We start from the raw sequence: 18907 nt of genomic DNA, 5'->3' as shown, positions 1-18907 counted from the left end.
GTTAGAAACCACAATAGCATAGTTGCCCAACATTTGGGATTCTTTTCCAGGGACACTTTAGCTTTGTGGATATCGTCTGTGTGTGGCCTATTGTGGGATTGGTTCACAACATCTGGTTTGTCACTGGTGGGTATTTTTTCCAGCATTTTCCCTATATTGTCCTCATTGTATGGACCCTACAATTAGAAGAATACAGAGGGAGCATATTACAGACCCCAGTATCAGGCCCATAGCATATTGCACACCCCAGTATCAGCCCCCCACCCCCAGCATATAACATAGCCCAGTATGAGGCCTACAGCATATTACACACCCCAATATCATCCTCCCAGCATATTACACACCTAACCTTCCCTATACCCTTCTCTATGCCACTGCCAGCAAGCAGAGTGAAGAGGATGTTCTCTGAGTTTACTGCTGGCAGTGATAATCAGTAATGTGGACTGAGAAGATTAAAAAGATAAAAGATTACAGTGCAGATATATTCAGTGGCTCACAGGGGGCGTTTTCTCTCATTGAGGTCATTCGCTTTTCCTCTTCTTCTCCATCTGGCTTGGCCACCATGAAGGCTTCTCCTGGCCACAGCTGATCTCCATAGAATTTGCCTGAAAAACATTGGACTTTTGCTTCAGCACTATCCTCACCTACACACAAAATCCCTATCTGTATTCTTCCACACTCCACATCCCCCTATTAGCTCCTTCCTCCTATAAAGGCATCTCCCCTGTTAGACCTCCTCCCATGTTACCATTTGGTTAGCCCCCCCTCCTCCCATTTAGTTTTCCCCCTTAGCCCTGCATTGTATATCAGTCACTAGAATGCTCCCTGCATTGTATATCAGTCACTAGAATACATTGTGCATTGTATATCGGTAACTAGAATGCTCCCTGCACTGTATATCGTTTACTAGAATGCACCTTGCATTGTATATCGGTCACTATAATACACCGTGCATTGTATACCGGTCACTAGAATGCTCCCTGCACTGTATATCAGTCACTAGAATGCTCATGTACTGTATATCGGTCACTAGAATGCTCCTTGCATTGTATATCGGTCACTAGAATGCTCCCTGCATTGTATATTGGTAACTAGAATGCTCCCTCCATTGTATATCAGTCACTAGAATACACCGTGCATTGCATATCGGACACTAGAATGCTCCCTGCATTGCATATTGGTCACTAGAATGCTCCCTGCATTGTAGATCAGTCACTAGAATGCTACTGTACTGTATATCGGTCACTAGAATGCTCCTTGCATTGTATATTGGTCACTAGAATGTTCCCTGCATTGTATATTGGTCACTAGAATGCTCCCCCCATTGTATATCAGTCACTAGAATACACCGTGCGTTGTATATCGGTCACTAGAATGCTCCCTGCATTGTATATCAGTCACTAGAATGCTCCCTGCATTGTATATTGGTCACTAGAATGCTCCCTGCATTGTATATTGGTCACTAGAATGCTCCCTGCATTGTATATCAGTCACTAGAATGCTCCCTGCATTGTATATTGGTCACTAGAATGCTCCCTGCATTGTATATCAGTCACTAGAATGCTCCCTGCATTGTATATTGGTAACTAGAATGCTCCCTCCATTGTATATCAGTCACTAGAATACACCGTGCATTGCATATCGGACACTAGAATGCTCCCTGCATTGCATATTGGTCACTAGAATGCTCCCTGCATTGTAGATCAGTCACTAGAATACACCGTGCATTGTATATCGGTCACTAGAATGCTCCCTGCACTGTATATCAGTCACTAGAATGCTACTGTACTGTATATCGGTCACTAGAATGCTCCTTGCATTGTATATTGGTCACTAGAATGTTCCCTGCATTGTATATTGGTCACTAGAATGCTCCCCCCATTGTATATCAGTCACTAGAATACACCGTGCGTTGTATATCGGTCACTAGAATTCTCCCTGCATTGTATATCGGTCACTAGAATGCTCCCTGCATTGTATTTAGTCACTAGAATGCTCCCTGCATTGTATATCGGTCAGTAGAATGCTCCCTGCATTGTACAGTATATCGGACACTAGTATGCTCCCTGCATTGTATATCGGTCACTAGAATGCTCCCTGCATTGTATATCGATCACTAGAATGCTCCCTGCATTGTATATTAGTCACTAGAATGCACCCTGCATTGTATATCGGTCACTAGAATGCTCCCTGCATTGTATTTGGTCACTAGAATGCTCCCTGCATTGTACAGTATATCGGACACTAGTATGCTCCCTGCATTGTACAGTATATCGTACACTAGTATGCTCCCTGCATTGTATATCGATCACTAGAATGCTCCCTGCATTGTATATCGATCACTAGAATGCTCCCTGCATTGTATATTAGTCACTAGAATGCTCCCTGCATTGTATATCGATCACTAGAATGCTCCCTGCATTGTATATCGGTCACTAGAATTCTCCCTGCATTGTATATCGGTCACTAGACTGCTCCCTGCATTGTATTTAGTCACTAGAATGCTCCCTGCATTGTATACCGGTCACTAGAATGCTCCCTGCATTGTATATCGGTCACTAGAATGCTCCCTGCATTGTATTTGGTCAGTAGAATGCTCCCTGCATTGTACAGTATATCGGACACTAGTATGCTCCCTGCATTGTATATCGATCACTAGAATGCTCCCTGCATTGTATATCGATCACTAGAATGCTCCCTGCATTGTATATCGATCACTAGAATGCTCCCTGCATTGTATATTAGTCACTAGAATGCACCCTGCATTGTATATCGGTCACTAGAATGCTCCCTGCATTGTATTTGGTCAGTAGAATGCTCCCTGCATTGTATTTGGTCAGTAGAATGCTCCCTGCATTGTATTTGGTCACTAGAATGCTCCCTGCATTGTACAGTATATCGTACACTAGTATGCTCCCTGCATTGTATATCGGTCACTAGAATGCTCCCTGCATTGTATATTAGTCACTAGAATGCTCCCTGCATTGTATATTGATCACTAGAATGCTCCCTGCTTTCCATGTTGTTCAGCAGAAGGCTGCAGAGATGATCAAAGCCCGGCTGTCCACAGTCCATATGCTTGTGAAATCCTGTGCTTGTCTCTAGCTTTGTGCATATTCACAGCAGAAGTAAAATATGTTCAGCACGAGGGATAAATAGAGTGAAGGTGTTATTCAGAAATCTATTACACTATGGTTGCAGAAATCAGTACAACTGTTTAGTACAACTGTATAGGCATAGTCATAGCATCAAATCCTATGTCCCCTGAAACACCCTAGTAGTTGTACTACTATTTGCAACCGTCACCTGCACAGATATTTTAATGGATTCTGGAATGCTCCCTATATTGTATTAATCAAAAGAATGCTCTTTGCAGTGTATAAAGGGCACTAGAGTGTTTCTTACATTGCTTATGGGCCACAAGGATGCTCCCTGCATTGTTGGGTCACTAGAATTCTCCCTATATTGTACATTTGTACCTAGAATGCCCCCTGTACTATATAATGATGCAGATCTCTACTCCTTAGATGGGCAGGTTTCACAGATGCAGACACTCCAAAGCAATGTATAGTGTAAAACAATTTATTAAAAGCATAGCAAAGCATAGTACAGCGTGTTTCCAGGCCGGACTGGCCTCTTCATCAGGTGCGTACAGGGTTTTGCAAAGCACAAAACGGAAATGACCAAGTTACATCACATTTAGGCTGGGTTCACACTACGTATATTTAAGTCAGTATATGTATATTTTAGTCAGTATATTTCAGTCAGTATTGCAACCAAAACCAGGATTGGATTAAAAACACAGAAAGGCTCTGTTCACACAATGTTGAAATTGAGTGGATGGCCGCCATTTAATGGCAAATATTTGCTGTTATTTTAGAACAACGGCTGTTATATTGAAATAATGGCCGTTATTTACTGTTATAGGGCGGCCATCCACTCAATTTCAACATTGTGTGAACAGATCCTTTCTGTGTTTTTAATCCACTCCTGGTTTTGGTTGCAATACTGACTGAAATATACGTAGTGTGAACCCAGCCTAAAGGAACAGCACATTGCAAAAGCAATAAAACAAAGTACTACATAATAAAAAGCAACATACTTTATTAAGGGGACAGTTTATTACAAAAAGAAACAAACAGAACAGATACATTTTGATCTATAAATAACACATTTTACTATACGTTGCTTTATATGATGTCTTGCTTTATACTATGTGATATGTTGTTGTTTTTTGTAATATACTGTCCCTTTAATGTAGTATGTTGCTTTATATTTGGTAGTACTTTGTTTTTTTTTTGTTTTTGTTCCTTTAATGTGATGTAACCTTTTTGTCTGATGTCATTTTCTTCTTGTACATTTTTTTTCTTTAATTCTGTATTTTATTCCGGTTTGAGCATTCTAGGGCCACGTTCATACAACGTAAAATTTGATTAAACAACGGCCGTTATTTAATCACCGTGGCCGATCAATTTACTTACTATGGAATCCCGGCCACAGTGTATACACTCTACATACACTGCGGCCGGGATTTCATGCGGCCGCACAGAAAACTGACATGTTAGCTTTGTGCACGAAACTGACAATGTAAAGCGTGGCTCCAGCCATACTTTACATTGTGTGCTATGGGTAACTGGAATGCGGGCACACCCGAATTCCAGTGAACTTCACTGACAGCGGCCCTTCAGTGACATGGCTGTGACACAGAACGGCCGCTGTCATACCTTGTATGAATCTGGCCTAGTGTTGCAAAACCCTGTTTGTAATTAAGCACCTGATGAAGAGGCCAATCTGGCCTGGAAACGCGTCGTGCTGTGCTCTGCTTTTTATTGTTTTAATAATTGTTTGCTTTGTAGTGTCTAACTAGGGAGTGGAGGTCTGCATCATTATACTGCGCTGGCGTGGGTGTACAGGGAAGCCTGCACACTGGAGTTTACTCTTTTGGAGCGCTTGGCCTCAGTCTTGCACAATTTCATTAGGTGAGGGAAAACGCCAGTTTCTCTCCAATATTGTGTCAATCTCCAGCACCATTGATCCTGCACTATGGAGTGATGTCTCATTTCTTTTTTTCTCTAGCCCTGTACTGTATAGGAGTCAAAAAAATGTTCCATGTAATATATATAGGTATCAAAATGCCCCCTATATTGTACATGGATCACTAGAATATTCTTTATATTGTATATGAGGCACTAGAATGTATATGGGTCAATACTGCTCCTTGCATTTTATATGGGTTCCTATGCATTGTATATAGGTATACAGAATGCTTCATGCATCAATGTGAGATGAATGCTCCCTGCATTGGATATTGCTCATTATGATCCATAAATGTGAATTCTGCATTAAACATCTTCCTATTGCTTACAGAAAACCAGAACTTTTTCATTCGTGTGAATCTCAAAAACGTCTAGAAACAAGCAGCTCTGTGGTTATATATGTGTCAGTAGTGATGGAAATGGTATACATAATACGATGTGAGCTCTCATGATTGTCTAGTTTTCCTTCACCACATACATTGCTGAGCTCAATCCCACATCAGAACAAATTGTAATGAGATGGATTGTAGACTGAGATGATCATGGACGACTGAATGTACCACAATTATAACAGTTCCGCTTGGCTATGAAAATACAAAATTAATGGGCCACATGGTTGTGACTCTACTCCGTGTCCAAGTGTTTTCATCATGAGGGCTGGAGCATGCCGAAGACTGAAAGCAGCCCGATATATCTCTCTAACTACATCTATACAGGCTACAGCAATAAATCATATTTAGATCTGTCTATCTCCTATCTATCTATCTATCTATCTATCTATCTATCTATCTATCTATCTATCTCCTATCTATCTATCCCTATACTGATATTGTATTACAGATATCTGTAAGCTGTACTGATATCTGCATATTTCGTATCTATCTATCTATCTATGTATATATTTTCTACCTATCTTTTTTAGAACTGCGGCCCGATTCCCGCGCATGGAACAAGTATATTCCTGGGCACCAGCCTGGCATGAAGCACTGGGCACCGACTCCAAGTAGACCGATGCCGTGAGCGGGAACCGGACCGTAGTTCAAAAAAGAAACCGTGCCACCGGCATCCCCACACTGGCGTCGGTCAATTAATGTAAAAAACTTGAGGGCATGTACCTGATGGTACATTCCCTTAAAAAAAAGTTTGATGGAAAGAAGGGTTTACCTTTAGCAATGCTGGCAGAGGGATACAAGAAGTTGGGTCACTTGCTTCATAAGAACAGAGTTAGATGGGAAATTATTCTCCACTGACCATGATGTCCGTCTCCCCCATCTCATTTCACTTAACCACCGTAGAATGAGATTAGATGACCTACAAAAAGAATGGCAAGTGGGTGCGGGGATGAAATGCATGTCTAGATCAATAAGAAGCAAAGACCAGTCAGGGTGAAGGCCATAAGGATTGGACCATAGAGGACTGGAATAAGGTCATCTTCTCTGATGAGTGCAATGCCTAACACTAGGTGACCTGGAGAAGCCTACGAGCCACTGTCTATCACACCTACTGTGAAGTCTGGTGCAGAACCATTTGGGGGGCAGTTAAGAATAGAATCGGGCAGATGTCTTTGTGAAGGACACCCATGTAGTTTTGAGCAGACTTACCAAACTGTTCAGGTTCAGCAATGTTCTTCAAACCTAAGAGAGTTCTCTCAACACTACAGTCAATCCATGCACAGTGGTTCTGGAGGAAAACCTTCTTCCTTTTACTTTGGCAATGTTCCACAACCTCAGCAGGACAATGCCTCATGTCACACATGGTATAGATGAGGGGTCATCAGATTAAGACCATGTCATGGCCAACCCAATCTCCAGACCTGAACCCCACTGAAAACCTATGAAATATGAAGGTGGATGGTCACCAGCCATTACATAAAGCCCCAGAATATCTGCGCCAGGAGTGGCAATGTGACAGACTATGAGAGCTGTGATAAAAAAAATCAGGGTTATTTCATGAAAGATGACTTCCTGGCCTTCACCTAAGTTGCAATATCATGTATGTATTGTTTAATAATGAATATGGCCTTGTTGTCTAAGCGTTATATGAGCTCTCATATTACTGGGACTCTTCTGTTAAGGCCCTATTACACTGAACGATTATTGGCATTACTTGGCCGATAAGCCACTCTTTAGGCCGATAACTGTTTAGTGTAATAGCGCGTGTTGAAAGGCAACAATCACCTGACACGCACTATATCGGCTGATCCTGGTTTTTCAACATGTTGCAATATTATGATCAGTCTGCTGTGTGTCGCTCCATGTAACAGCAGCAGATCACCTCTGACTTCAATGGGCAGTCCGAACAATCTAAGGATCGTTCGGGCAGCCCCTGCTCCTAGCTCACTGTCTGTGTATATAATAGCACAATGCAGCGAGAGGGGAACGAGGGGGAAATGAGAGCTGAGCTGACAGGTCGTGTAATATGGCACTCATGTAATACAAACTTTCAGCTGTAGACATGGTTAAAAAAATGCTAAAATTATTTTCATCCTAAATTTAGGAGAAATGTTGTCAGTAATTTAAAAAATCACTAATTTTAGTCAATCCCATACATTGTAAGACTAGAGAAACTCTATCCAATATCTATCTAATACAGTGATGGGAAACCTTCATCTCTCCAGCTGTTGCAAAGCTACAATTCCCATCATGCCTGGACAAAGCTGTCCAGGCATGATGGAGATTGTAGCGTGGCAACAGCTGGGGGGCTGAACGGTCCTCATCCCTGATTTAATATATCATATCTATTGATCTACTTGATATGTCACATCTGTCCATTTCATATCTATCTGTCTCACATCTATTTATCTATGCTATCTCTAACTCCTATATCTATCTATCTATCTATCTATCTATGTCATATTTATCTATCTAATTTTTTTTACATCTATCCAGTTATCTATTCATCTATCTATCTACTATCCATCCATCTACTATCTACCACCTCCCTAAGGCTGGGTTCACACTACGTTTTTGCAATCAGTTTTTTTTATCCGTTTTTTGCAAAAAAAAAACATAAAAAAAAAAGGATCAAAACGGATGCACACACATGGATCTGTTTTTCTTAACATACACAAACGTAGTCCAGCTCATTTTTATGTCCGTTAAAAAAAAACAGATCTGTTTTGAACCATTTTTTTAATAATGGAATTCACTGGAAAAACAGATCAAAACAGATGCACACACATGCATCCGTTTTTTTCCAAAAACGGATGAAAAAAGAGTTTTTTATATATATATATATATATATATATATATATATATATATATATATATATATATATGTACATGCAGCCCTTGCTGGTATTCTGGCGTATATAGAAAATAATAAAGATTATACTTACCTCTCCAGGTTCCCCTCTGTTCCCTAATCACAGCTGCCGCTGACACTGCCTAACCTATTTCTGCACTGACAGGCCACTCAGCCAATCACTGGCCTAGAGAGGACGTTGCGGCGGCCAGTGATTGGCTGAGTGACCTGTCACTGCACAGATAAGTTAGGAGGAGTCAGCAACAGCTGCGGTGAGTGGGGAACAGGTGGAGCCTGGAGAGGTAAGTATAGCTTGATTTTGTATACTCCTTTCATCAGCCACTGACTGCACACCTTCTAGCAATGCATGGACAGCAACCGGTTGATTGTTGTCTTTGTTACAAGGGCTGATGTCTGCCTGATTCTGCCTGATTGGGCAGATAATCGCTCAGTGTAATAAGGCCCTAAATATTTGATAGAAACACCATGTTACACTGACCATTGGATGACATTTCTACAAATAGGATGCACATCAGGGATTTCTATGAAAAGCAAAAAACCCGACCTCTTCTAGAAGTAGTTTTCCGACTCTGATCTCTAATATTACATAGTATTAGTACAGATTCTAATATGTTATATATACGTCAGCGCCTATCATCTACAAGAGGCTCTATATCACAGGATATCTTATACCGCAGCCATAAGTATGGAGGGAGAGCCGCATACATTTATGCTTCTCCGCCACTCTCAGGGGGGTAATTTGGATTACATATACATTGTCGATATTGTCTGTATGATGTTTTGTTCAGTTTTCACCGACTTCGAAAAGACGTCTGGGGAACATATTTTGTTGAGAAAGTGTGTGGTGTTAGTGGGTGGGGAGGGGGGGGGGGGGTATTCCTTCAAGGTGTCAGGCTTGGGGGAGATGGTAGGGAGGGAGGTAGGGCCAGCAGGCTGTCTCTAGGTTACACGGAACGCAATGAGGATTCAGCATCTGTTCCTCTCACTCTGTCTGCATCACAATGCCAGAAAAATACTAATTGCGCACAGCAAGCACAGGCCGCGCTACATTGTGGGAAAGCAGAGCCCGGAAGTGTCAGATCCCCCCCCCATCCCAACCACCGAATGTCTAGAAACCTACATATCATGTGGAGTCCAGTGCTGCAGAGCACCGTGTGCTAGCATGTAGCAGAGCTGTCACACATCTAACCCCTAACAAAGGATTTCTTTATGTCTGGTAGACAAAGCACAATGACTGAAGCAGGGGTAGCAGAGCTGAAACTGTCATCCACAATCTGTGTACGTTCACTAGTGAAAGAGAGACTTGTGCCAAATGACAAACTCAGCTCTGCTACATGATATCTGCTCTGTGGCCTGCAGTTCACATAGGGAACAAGAATAGGAAAGAAAGGGATTGCTGGATCTGGAAACACTATTTAGATAGATATGTACCAGCTGTTGTCCTGGCATTGCCCATTTACTCCACTCCTCACCCACTGTCTGGCACATCCCACCCACAGGTCACCTGCATACCTCAATCCGTCACCCTGCCCAAACGGTGCCACCACTGCCAGGGAGGAGTTAAACACTAAATATTCATGACTGCCCTACATACACCAACTCACACCTGACCCCAGGAAGAGAGGAGGGTTCCTTCTGCTCAATCTCCCCCCCCCCCCCCTCCTCCTTCCCTTCACAGGCAGCTGCCCTTCTGCCAGCTTATGGTGCCAGTGGGATCTTCTGCCTGCAATCTACCCCCAGCGGGCCCTGCAGCTTCTGCCACCAGAAGGCAGAGAGAGGCAATGATGCAAAAGGAGAGGGCACCAGACCAGCTGTGCTACTGTACGTACATGTCAGCACTCCCATCCCTTTATATTATTCGCTGCATCCTTAATGTATGGATGGATCCTACAATCATGGGAACAAGAAGGTAAGAGCTTTGTCTGCATTACACAGACAAGACGTCACCTCCGAAGAGTTGGAAAATAGTTTGTACTTCTTTTTGAAAGTTAGAACTACCCTGGGTGACAACGGGTAGAGGTTGGCGCCCAGAGCTGTGGGACGTTGTGCCCTTCCAGGACAGCAACTATCTGCTGCATGTCCCCCTTGCACTGGCAAACAGTGAAAGTGCCATGTGATTGATGGCAAAGCTTGTGTTTAAGCGCACCCAGTGGTCCAATCCTCGTACCTCTCCCAATTCCTCCCCAGCCCCTATTCAGGGATAAAATTGGTCTCATGTTGGTCTCTAGAGCCCCATTAATTAAAAATACATCCAATTAAAAGGCAGGTGAAAACGTGCCGCCCCCTCCCTTCTCCTGGCTCAGCTGTGCTCCGAAAAAAAAAAAAAACAGAGACGAAAAGAGAGAGAGAAATGTGTGTGTGCCAGAGAGGGATTGTGCCAATCTGCCCTAGTGCCCACGCCCCACGGCTGCAGTCTGGAATTATTACATCTCATCAGCTGCGTCCTGCCATTAGAATGATATCTAACCTCAACCCCATACCAAGATCCTAATCCATGCCAAGGGGGCATAGACTGGCTATCAGAGACACAGCGTGGCACCAGGGAAGGAGAAGGATACCATGTTGTCTCTGGTAATAGAAGAAACCTACAGTAATTAGATGCATATCATCACAGTGTAGACCTTCTATTGTCCTCTGTCTTATGTAATGTCATCATCGACAAACCGATACATGGCTAGGCGTTTAGCGCCCAGTGGCAAATATTAGAATGGGGCCCATCTTACGCTGGTTCAGCCAACTATCACTATACTCACGGTCAAAGAGGCCACCAGGGAACCAGAGGATCCTGCGGTAGTCCAAGGCTCTGAAATCTCCAAGAGAAGACAACCCTACACAGCCAACCATGGAAAAGACCACTTACCACTTGGGTCTAAGTTGTTAGATCTTAGTTTTGGTTGTCCAGGTATGATGGGTAGTTTTGCAACAGTTGGACGGCCGAAGGTTCCTCAACCCTGCTCTATGCCAGGTTTGTATGGAGATGCCCACTTTCTATGTGAACTGCTGTTAGATAATATTGTCACTAGTGATGAGTGAATTTGCCAAATTTTAGGTTTCGGTTGACCTAGAACACTATGGCATCTGAATCCCAGTGGTTGGAGAAGTTGGATGTAGCCCTAAGGAGTGCTGGAAAACTTGGATACAGCCAAAGGCTATAGGCTGTATCCATGATTTCCAGGACTCCCTAGGGTGGCATCCAACTACTTCAGCCACCTGGCATCAAGTGCCAAACAATAAGATTGGGGCGGGGGGGGGGGCAGTATAGACCTTGGGGGTCCTGAAGATAGAGCTTCTAGGGCCATTTCCCAGGGGTGCAGTTATGGAAGAGAAGTCATGTGCCCTGGGTGGTGAGGGGAGAGGCAACAAGCCATTCTGCCTTGGCTCAAGGTATCCAAATACAAAGCATGAGGCAGCGCGCTGAACCTTTCCCCAGGTGAAAGAGAGCCTGGTTCCAGCTCTGCCAGTTGCTTTATGGTGTGTTTACACACAGAGATTTATCTCACAGATTTTTGAAGCCAAAGACAGGAATGGATTTAAGAAGAGGAGAAATCACAGTCTTTCCTTTATGACCTGATCTCTGTTTATAGTCTACTTCTGGCTTTAGCTTCAAAAATCTGTCAGATAAATCTCTCTGTATAAATGCACTGTAATAGGAGGGGTTGTCTTTACGATACCCCTTAAGGGTGCCTTCACACGTAACAGATCCGCAGCGGATTTCTCGCTGTGAATTCGCAGCGAGATCTGCTGCAGATCCCTGCCCAGTACACTCTAGGGCCAGACAAACTCGCAGTGGGATGGACATCCCGCTGTATGTCAGCAGCCTGCCCCGTTAACTCCCCACCGCCGGAGCGTATACATTACCTGGTCCCCGCTCTGGCTTGCTTAAGGGGCTCCCGGCGTCTTTACGTCCCGCTCAGCCAATCAGTGCGCTGCGGCGGGGCAGCGCACTGATTGGCCAAGCGGGACTTGCCGGGAGCAGGGAAGAAGGTGATGTATACGCTCCGGTGGTGGTGGGGTTAACGGGGCGGGCTGCTGACATACTCACAGCGGGATGGACATAGAGTGTACTAGGCAGGGATCCGTAGTGGATCTCACTGCAAATTTGCAGCGAGAAATCCGATGCGGATCCATTACGTGCGAAGGCACCCTAAAGCATAGTCTGTCAGTAGTCTTGACCCAAACCACCGGCAGCACTAGATAGATGATGTATAAACCAGTTAAAACATATATGTATGTAGATGGACACACTGGGGGAGATTTATCAAACATGGCGTAAAGTGAAACTGGTTCAGTTGCCCCTAGCAACCAATCAGATTCCACCTTTCATTTTCCAAAGAGTCTGGGAGGAATGAAAGGTGGAATCTGATTGGTTGCTAGGGGCAACTGAGCCAGTTTCACTTTACGCCATGTTTGATAAACCTCCCCCATAATCCGTATAAACAACAAAAAGAAGTTTTAAGCATTTCACTCATCGATTGCCAGTGTCCACTGGGTGTTCCCGAACTGAAGTGTCCTGAGTAATAAGAAGACCTGATCCCTCCCCTCTCTCAAGTGGCAGTTCTAGCAGTCTCCTTAATGGACACTACAGCTGGGGCCGAAGAAGGTTTGGAAGGATTGAACACATTACTGTCATTTAACAAAACTTTTCATGAACGTATCATAGGGACTAGAGATGAGCGAACCATGAGCATGCTCGAGTCGAACCGAACCCGAACTTTCGGCATTTGATTAGCGGTGGCTGCTGAAGTTGGATAAAGCCCTAAGGCTATGTGGAAATCATGGATATAGTCATTGGCTGTATCCATGTTTTCCAGACAACCTTAGAGCTTTATCCAAGTTCAGCAGCCCCAGCCCCAAATACCGAACGTTCGGGTTCGGATCGACTCGAACCCGAACCCGGTTCGCTCATCTCTAATAGGGACGTATCAACGTTGAGACCCCCACTGATTGCTAGAATGAGGCAGGAGAAGCACTCAGCTAAGCGCTTCTCCCCCCAATTCGCTGCAGAAGACACATTCTATAGTAAGTCTACAGAACCCGTCTCCAATGAGACTGGAGGAGCAGCAATTTAGAACAAGAGTAATAATAGTATAAAAAATAATTATAGCTACTAAAAACGCTGATAATGATTCGAGAGGAGCGACCTTACAGTAAGTTTGGGTTCACGCTTGGTATTCGAATCCTGGTGGCTGGAAAAGATGGATGCAGCTCTAGGGCTGCCTGGAATATATAGATACAGATGAGGCCAAGGAACTTATATTAAAGGGGTTGTTCACTAAAACATTTTTTTCTTTTAAATCAACTGGTGCCAGAAAGTGCCAAAGATCTGTAATGTACTTCTTTTAAAAAATGTATAAGTCATCTTAGTACTTATTAGCTGCTGTATGTCCTGCAGGAAGTGGTGTATTCTCCACACCACTTCCCACAGGACATGCAGCAGCTGATAAGTACTGGAAGACTTGAGATTTTTTTTAATAGAAGTAAATTACAAATCTCTGGCACCAGTTGATTTGAAAAAAAAAACACTATTTTTGGTGAACAATCCCTTTAAATGTATAATAAAAGGTAGAGAAGGAGATGGCTCAACCTCTATCTCCAATAATGCTAAAAGTATTATGCATAATACATTCACACATTAATCAAACACTCTCTCTAGTTTATCCTATAGAAAAGATAATCACTGTAAATGGATAGAACTATGACGTTATGTATTTTTATAAATCACCACTAGATGCAGGAGTGCTCAGAGTATGCAGTGGATCATTGTTGTTGATACAGCCAGTTTAGCATTGGCAGCCACATTGTGCCAGTATATAAGATTGACTCAACATATATCTGGTGCACTAGTATATGGTTAAGTTCACATTACATTTTGTGTGAGGCTATTGACTATATTGCCAGGGAAAGACCCCATTGATAACAATGAAATCAATACTGACATCAGTTTCCTACCAGCTTTTTTTTTTTAATCACATTTAAGGTAAACAGATCACCGGATATATAGGAGCTGATCGTAAAAGAAGAGGTCTAATCTGCTTTTTTCCCCTTTTAATCTTTTGAAGCACTAAAAGTATATTCCCTCTATATAGAAGTTCAGCTGTACTTGCTATTTTATATACCTTTTCAGTATCCATGCCATGTGGCGCCACCACAGGTAAGATGAGGCATTACACAGCTCCCAAACAGCAGCAGTCATATCCAATGGCTGTAACTTCTGCCGCCCCAATAAAAGGGGTAGGGAATAGAGATGAGCGAACCTGGAGCATGCTCGAGTCGATCCGAACCCGAACTTTCGGCATTCGATTAGCGGTGGCTGCGGAAGTTGGATAAAGCCCTAAGGCTATGTGGAAAACATGGATATAGTCATTGGCGGTATCCATGTTTTCCAGACAACCTTAGAGCGTTAAAAAACAAGAAAGTCCAACAGCATCCAATCTTCTAAAGAGTCTTCAAACTTTTATTGTGCTCACAAGCAATACGACGTTTCGACTTGCGATGAGTCTTTGTCAAGTATATATACTTGACAAAGACTCATCGCGAGTCGAAACGTCGTATTGCTTGTGAGCACAATAAAAGTTTGAAGACTCTTTAGAAGATTGGATGCTGTTGGACTTTCTTGTTTTTTCCGTTTACACACCCACCTACTGAGATAGTGGGCTCCAGCGTGCATCCACACATCGTGCCTATCTAGAGGGATCGTCTAGTGCTGCTGGATCTCCATTGATTGCTGAACCTTAGAGCGTTATCTAACTTCAGCAGCCCCAGCTAATCAAATGCCGAACGTTCGGGTTCGGATGGACTCGAACCCGAACCCGGTTCATCTCTAGTAGGGAACCTTTGCTCTCTAGCAGTTGTCAAACTACAATTCCCATTATGCCTGGACAGCACTGGCGGCCTGTCAGTGCAGAGAAGGCAGAGCTGCAGACACCGGGGAAGGCCTCCGAGGACACAGAAGGCCAGTGTTATTTAATACTACAACCACCAGCCATTGGCTGCACATTGCCTGGCACCCGACGATTTCAGATCAGGACCTAAAGAAACGATCAGCCAATTATCGCGATAATCGGCCTGATTTGGACATTTAACGCTCAGTGTAATAGGGCCCTTGGAGTGCCTCAACGTGCGGTGTATTTAGTGCGGACTTACAGTAGCAGGAAAGCAGTAAAGTGCCCTCTTTATGGCATTTTTTTCTGGTCTTTTCTCATTTTACTGTAAAAAAAATTTTCTAGGATTTCTATTGAAGAATTGGGGATAAAATGCCAATATGCGTCTAGAAATTGGGGCACTTTTATCATCTGTGCTATTTGTTTGCGCCTGCGTTACCCCCACACACACACACACACACACCCCCACCTTGCTCAAAGTTTACCAGTAGGCGCACTGGCCTTGATGAATCTTCAAGTTTAGCAGTAGGCGCAATTTTTTGGATAAAACAACTACACCAGAGTAGAGTAGATTGCTGCAATGCAATTATTTACACAGTAACTGAAAAATCGCACATGATAAATCTGACTAATAAAGTAGCTAATATGAAACCAGGCCCCCTCCAAGAATAAAATATGGAAAATTGTGCAGCTGGTGCAAACTACTCGAGGGTAGCGCAAAAACCTTTATAAATCTTGTGCGGATTTTTAAGCCTTGCTCAAGACCTTGCGCAAACAAAATGATTCATGTGCCCCACTGTGTTTTTTACCTGCATTTTTTATCTCCGCTATAGGAGTCTATTGGGAGAAAAACGTCACTATTTCTTGAAAAAAGTGCTTAAAGAGACTCTGCAGTAGGTTTCTGCTGTCCTATCTCAGGGTAGCATAAACCAGTGATAGAGAAGCTGAACAGAATGATGTATCACTTACATTGTTCTGTGCAGCTGATTCAGAGATAACCTCCTGAATAATATAGACAATAAGCAGTCCTCTCCATTATGTGCATGAGCCCAGTAATCCTGGATATTTATGAGAAGCAGAAAACTCTGCCCACCAGCTGCTGATTGGCTGTTATCTATCCATGCTGTGTATAGGCAGTTAACTGTCAATCAGCAGCTGGAAGTAGGGGGGAGGGGTGTGGCAAGATTCCTATTCTTCTGCATATTAGGAGAACGGCTGAACAGAACGATGTAAGTAATACACCGATCGTTATATCACGGGTTTATGCTGCCCTCATTTAAGGAGGCATAAACCTTGTAAAAGATTCCCTTTGAAGCAAGGTCCTGCTGATTTTGGAAAACTGCAAAAGAGAAGAAAAACACCAAAATGCCCTAAAAAAAACATTAAATCCAAAAAACTGTCCTGTGGTAAAGCATTTTATATTTTACCATTGACTCTCACGTTTTGTGAGACAAAAAAAAAGTGCCAATTTTGGTGTCTAAAACATGGTGCAGATCCCGCCAGTTTGAGCACCAATTTTTATTTATTATTAAATCTGCACAGAAATTCCCCAATAAAAAATGTACAGAATTTGGTGTGGATTTTCCACTGTGGAAAATCTCCAGGATCCCTACTATGTATGGCCAACCTGCTATGATTTATTTATTTTTATTATACTATTAATATTTAATAAGTTTAATATTTTTTTTTTCCCCAGAAAACATCTCGAGTCATCTCTTCTCAGAAAATAACGGTAACGGTAGATGCCCTTTAGGACATAGCCCGTCCACCAGACCTGGGATCGATGGCCACTCAGGCCAAGTGTGAACGCTCCCTATCAGCATGTGCGTTCTCTGTTCACATTTATTATCTCGCATTTTACAGGATCGGATCCACTAATTAATAAAACAAATTAAGGAACATAAAACTATAATTACACCTGTTTCGTCTGGGAGACGGAGCAGCCAACCATTCATTTCACGGGAAATTTTCTGACCTATTTAAAGTGGACTTGTCAGCACAAATTAACAGTGGAATGTTGCATCAAACCCACCTATGTGCCATGTCAGCCATATGTTCTTGAATTTATTCTCCATCCTTGGCAGCTACTTGCTAATGGCGCTGGCTATTTCTGAGAGGGAGAAAAAGGAGACAGATTGATCAGACAGTCTAGAACTGCTAAAAGAGGATTCCAAAAACTCTATGACTGGGATCACATCTGTCTCTGCTCTGTACATGCTCACCCAGCATTGATTATAGCCTAAACTGGTCCAATATTCTATATTGTTATAGTCTGTTATAGAGTCCTTCATCTGTACAACGTTATATGATAAAATTCTGGCAGCACTATATAGAGCTTACAACTTAAAGGGGAACTCCGGCAAAAAAAATCTTTCAAATCAACTGGTGTCAGAAAGTTATACAGATTTGTGATTTACTTCTATTTAAAAACCTCAAGCCTTCCAGTACTTATCCGCTGCTGTATGTCCTGCAGGAAGTGGTGTATTCTTTCCAGTCTGACACAGTGTTCTCTGCTGCCACCACTGTCTGTGAAAGGAACTGTCCAGAGCAGGAGAGGTTTTCTATGGGGATTTGCTATCGCTCTGGACAGTTCCTGTCATGGACAGAGGTGGCAGCAGAGTCCACTGTGTCAGACTGGAAAGAATACACCTCTTCCTGCAGGACATACAGCAGCTGTTAAAGGGGTTATCCAGCGCTACAAAAAGATGGCCACTTTCCCCCTACTGTTGTCTCCAGTTTGGTTGGGGTTTTGAAACTCAGTTCCATTGAAGTAAATGGAGCTTAATTGCAAACCACACCTGAACTGGAGGCAACAGTAGGGGGAAAAGTGGCAATGTTTTTGTAACGCTGGATAACCCCTTTAAGTACTAAGAAGACTTGAGATTTTTAAATAGAAGTAAATTTCAAATCTGTATAACTTTCTGACCAGTTGATTTGAAAGAAAAAAACAATCACGCTCAGGCCATATATTCTGAGTATGTGTCAGCATATTGTCCATTGAGTTCAATGGACTGTAGATAATCTCTGCTAGTGACAAAGTCCTGACCACGGATCAAACTTTGTCACTAGGAGACTGTGTCCAGAAAACTTCTACCACTTGTTATTGTGATAATGTCCCATCTTGCAGCAGTATACAAGTCAAATACATAGAAAGACAGCACACACTCAATACATGTAGTCTGATCATCCCACTAAATCCCATGCTCTTTGTGCCAATATGCTGGCATATAGCCTAAACTTCTAGCCAGTTTGCCATGTGAATGGGGCCTTGTAAAGTCAATTCAATAATAAACACAAAGGGGGAGATTTATCAAACATGGTGTAAAGTGAAACTGGCTCAGTCGCCCCTAGCAACCAATCAGATTCCACCTTTCATTTTCCAAAGAGTCTGAGAGGAATGAGAAGTGGAATCTGATTGGTTGCTAGGGGCAACTCAGCCAATTTCACTTTACACCATGTCTGATAAATCTCCCCCCCTGTTCCCAATTTGGGAACATATCAGGGGAAGGCGGCCATCTTGTTATATAGATGTTTCCTAATAAAGATCATTATCAGCGGCCGTCTATATAATGAGACAGCCGCCTTCCCCTAATATGTTCCCAAAGTGGGAACATAGCCTTATTCTATGGGTCAGTAAAATTACAGACATACACTATGGAATTCTGGGTAATGTAGCGTTCAGGATGACACAATGAACAATGATCTGTAGGTGATGGGTAAGGGCCC

The 18907-nt window shown here is 42.9% G+C and overlaps 1 protein-coding gene and 1 long non-coding RNA gene across 2 annotated transcripts in view; one reads left to right on the top strand and one right to left on the bottom strand.

The window, feature by feature from the left end:
- Nucleotides 1-409: 409 nt before the first annotated feature.
- LOC138772386 (uncharacterized) lies at nucleotides 410-17281 on the bottom strand. Its single transcript, XR_011359757.1, has 3 exons — nucleotides 17214-17281; nucleotides 6201-6347; nucleotides 410-605 (listed from the first exon to the last, which is right to left on the bottom strand). It is a non-coding gene; the product is annotated as an uncharacterized lncRNA (long non-coding RNA).
- Nucleotides 12720-18907, top strand: part of LOC138772385 (gastrula-specific protein 17-like) — an 18244-nt gene continuing 12056 nt past the window's right edge. Inside the window, exons 1-2 of the mRNA XM_069952748.1 lie at nucleotides 12720-12900; nucleotides 16878-16913. The gene's annotated coding sequence lies outside the window, so the exon portion shown is untranslated. The remainder of the gene's footprint in view (nucleotides 12901-16877; nucleotides 16914-18907) is intronic.

This window comes from Dendropsophus ebraccatus, chromosome 14 (genome assembly GCF_027789765.1).
Source record: "Dendropsophus ebraccatus isolate aDenEbr1 chromosome 14, aDenEbr1.pat, whole genome shotgun sequence".
Classification (NCBI taxonomy): Eukaryota; Metazoa; Chordata; class Amphibia; order Anura; family Hylidae; genus Dendropsophus; species Dendropsophus ebraccatus.
The sequence above is the reverse complement of the archived record's forward strand: the minus strand, read 5'-3'. Positions and strand labels throughout refer to the sequence as shown.